Raw genomic sequence first — 4,110 nt, forward strand, 5'->3', positions numbered from 1 at the left:
AGGCGGGATCTGCGCCGGCGCAGTGGCCGCGGCGCGCTCCCCCGAGGGGCGGGGGGGAAAGTCCCTGGGGCTCTCTGGTGAGGCGCTGGCGGCGAGGCGGCTCTGAGAAGAGCCCCTGGTCCGTCCCTCTCGGTGTTGGGCACCTCTGCCCAGCGCCAGGCCACGGACAGCGCTTTGGTGGCTACTGAGGGACCCTGGCATATGTGCAGAACTGTAATAAATGAACACTTCTGACAGAATAGAGGCATTGCCTAGTGGCATAATATCACAATGGAAATGCCACGTTTGGGGTTTTCAGAGTGTCAGATGCTGCCCGTTACCCATTGAAACTTCTGGAATACTAACGACCGTTTCAGAGAATGTCTTTTCTGGATCTCTCCAGCGATGTCCCGTCCCATGCAGTGGGGAAGAGGGGAACGGGTTTCTTTGAGAGTTTGCTTGCTTTTAGAAAATTAAGGACTCAGTTCAAAGAATATACAGACTTTTTAACATTGTTCTGACAATTTAATGATAGGTATAAACGTACTGTGATGGATCATTTGATATAAACGTAAGGGGAGGGCTTCCCTGGTGGCGCAGTGGTTGAGAATCTGCCTGCTAATGCAGGAGACACGGGTTCGAGCCCTGGTCTGGGAAGATCCCGCATGCCGCGGAGCGGCTGGGCCCGTGAGCCACAGCTGCTGAGCCTGCGCGTCTGGAGCCTGTGCCCCGCAGCGGGAGGGGCCGCGATAGTGAAAAGGCCCGCGCACCGCGATGAGGAGCGGTCCCCGCACCGCGATGGAGAGTGGCCCCCACTTGCCGCAACTAGAGAAAGCCCTCGCACGAACCGAAGACCCAGCACAGCCAAAAATAAATAAATAAATAAATTAAAAAACAAAAACAAAAACAAAAAAAACAAAAAAAACGTAAGGGGAGTAGGAAGACCAGGGCTTGCCAATTTTCCACACACTATATGTAAAGCTATGGTTTTTAAATGAAAGCCAGCAAAATATCAGACTGAATTGAATTGATATTGCATATTTCTGGGTTTTGTTGTGTGGCAGCCATGTTGGACTAACACATTGAAGACATGTGTAGAATTAAAATTATGTGTTTATTCCCTAAAATTGTTTCGTGCTGTCGTTTCAGCATAATCACTGTTAATATGAAGAGATTTTCACGTAATTTGTGTTTTATGGATAGTAATGATCTAAAGGATTAAAAAATAAAAAACGTTAGTCCAAGAGAGTGGAAGTAAACCCTCACATGTAAGGTCAAAAGATTTTTGACATGGTTGCCAAGAGAATTCACTGGGGAAGGACAGGCTATTCAGCAAATGCAAAAGAATGAAGTTAGATCCTTAACTTATGCCATATATAACAATCAGCTCAAAATGGATAAAAGAGCTAAATGTAAGACCTAAAACGATAACATTCTTAGAAGAAAACATTGGGGAAAACTTCATGACACTGGATTTGGCAATGATTTCTTGCACGTGACACCAAAGGCAAAGACAAAGGAAAAAATAGACAAATTTTACTTCATCAAATTAAAAACTTTTGTCCATCACAGGACACTATCAAGAGAGTGAAAAGGCAACCTACAGAATGGGAGAAATATTTGCAAACCATATATCTGATAAGGAATTAATATCCAAAATATATATAAAGAGCTACAACTCAATGACAACAGAAAAAAAAAAAAAAAAAAAAAAAACCCAGTGTACCCTGATGCTTTTGTAAATATGTTCCTATAAAAGGGTTTCATCTTCAGGAAATTCATGGAAAAGACTCTGACAAGTACAGGTTTCTGGTAACTGACTGTACTGCTGAACTGAATGAATAAGCATTTTCAGAACTCTAATGAAAAACTGATGAGCTCATAAAAGTGCTAACAAAAGATCAAGATGAAAAAAAAAATTAATTACATGGGACTGAGTGAACTGACGAGGATGAGTATAATTTTTGTGACTTTCTGTTTGAATTTAAAAAAAGAAAAAATCCCACAAGGACTCAGAGGCAAAGAATATACAAATCAATTTTCACTGCAAAGTAAAGGAGCTGTTACAGTGGAGGATTACTGGACTGAATGTCAATATTATGACATAGTATGAGTGTGTTTCGTGTTTGGTAATTGCAATCATTGTTGCTTTTGTTGTGGTCATCCAGGTACAATGCTTGGTGTCAGTCTATTTATCTCTTGTAAAAATAAAATACAGTGGGTGTGTGAAAAAAAGAAAAAAAAAAAAAGAAAGTTATGGGATCAACTTCCAGGTCATGCTCTTGAAAGAAAAGGGGATATCTCTCCTTCTCTCTCCCCCTCTGCCTGCTGGTGAGAATGCTGGGCCATGTGGATAAAAACAGAGCAATAAAGTTAAAGGAGGCCTTGAAAAAAAAAAAATGAGCAAACATCTTGAATAGACATTTCTCTAAAGAAGCTATACAGAAGGCCAATAAGTACATGAAAAGATACCAATACTTAACATCACTAATCATTAGGGAAATGCAATCAAACCATAATGGCATACCACTTCACACCCATTAGGATAGCAATGGTATAATAAAAAATATATTTGGTCTCTGTTCCTGCATCCAGGAACAGAGTTCCTAAAACCCTTAGTGTCTCCAGAGTGATAATAGTGTCTTCTGTATGCTAACTGTTGGGGAGGGAGGGTGGTAGACTAGATAGCTTAAGGATGGGAGCTAGTTTCCAGAAAGACCAAGCCTTGATCAGAGGATTGAAACTTTTAGCCCCACTCCTGACCTCTTAGGTGAGAGGGGCTGGAGATTGAGTTTAAATTGTTGCCGAAATCTCGGCTTCTCTGTGTACCGATGCCGAACAGAAATACGGAGACAGAGGTTTTGGAGGAAGAGAGAGTTGGCTTTATTTTTCTGCCAGGCAGAAGGGAAGACACAGCAGGCTAGAGCCTCAAGAACTGTGCCCCGCACCTTAGGGAATTGGAGAAGATTTTTATATGTGGGGCTGGCAGTCCAGGGTATATGATAAGGATCAAAGTAGTGAAGGTCTTGCTTTCTTCTTCCTGCGTTACTTCAGAACAGTTGCAGCGGGCTTCAGGCAGCCGGGTAATTGGCAATTGGGTCAGTTTGTCTGGGTTATAAAGGCCTGCGACCTTTTTTTCTGAAATGCAAATGCTACAAGGGGTGATTTGCTACAAGGGAGTGCAGGATGTAATTCACATAGTGTTAAAGAGTAATAGGTTAGTTTTGTGAAGTACAAATCTAGTTACAGACACTACAGGTTAGTAACAGTTAAAAAAACCAACAAACCTAGGAGTGATTAACTCTTTCAGGCCAGGGTATGTTTCTTCTCTAGCCTGTTCACTGTTCCCTTTATTTTCCTTGTTCTCAGGGGAGGGAAAACTTCATTTCTATTTTTGCTGCAACAAAATCACTAATGGCCAGTGATTTAATCAACCGTGCCTAAGTAATGAAACCTCCATTAAAACCCCTAAAGAATGGGGTTCCAGATTAAAGACTTGAATGTAAGACCTGAAACCATTAAACTCATAGAAGAAAACATAAGCAGTGCACTCTTTGACATCAGTCTTAGCTATATTTTTCTAGATGGTCTCCTTAGGCAAGGGAAACAAAAGCAAAAATAAACAAATGGGACTACATCAAACTAAAAAGTTCTGCACAGCAAAGGAAACCATCAACAAAATGAAAAGACAACCTATCAAATGGGAAAAAAATATTTGCAAATGATATATCTAATAAGGGGTTAATATCCAAAACATATAAAGAACTCACACAACTCAACAACAAAAAAACCCGAACCACCCAATTAAAAAATGGACAAAGGAGCTAAATAGAAACATTTCCAAAGAAGACATACAGACAGCTAACAGGCACATGAAAAGATGTTCAACATCACTAATTATCAGGGAAATGCAAATCAAAACCACAATGAGATATCACCTCACACCTGTTAGAATGTCTATTATCAAAAACGCAAGAAATGGGGACTTCCCTTGTGGCACAGTGGTTAAGAATACGCCTGCCAGTGCAGGGGACACGGGTTTGAGCCCTGGTCCGGGAAGATCCCACATGCCACGGAGCAACTAAGCGCGTGCACCACAACTACAGAGCCTGTACGTCTGGAGCCTGTGCT

Source organism: Balaenoptera acutorostrata, chromosome 5 (genome assembly GCF_949987535.1).
Source record: "Balaenoptera acutorostrata chromosome 5, mBalAcu1.1, whole genome shotgun sequence".
NCBI lineage: Eukaryota > Metazoa > Chordata > Mammalia > Artiodactyla > Balaenopteridae > Balaenoptera > Balaenoptera acutorostrata.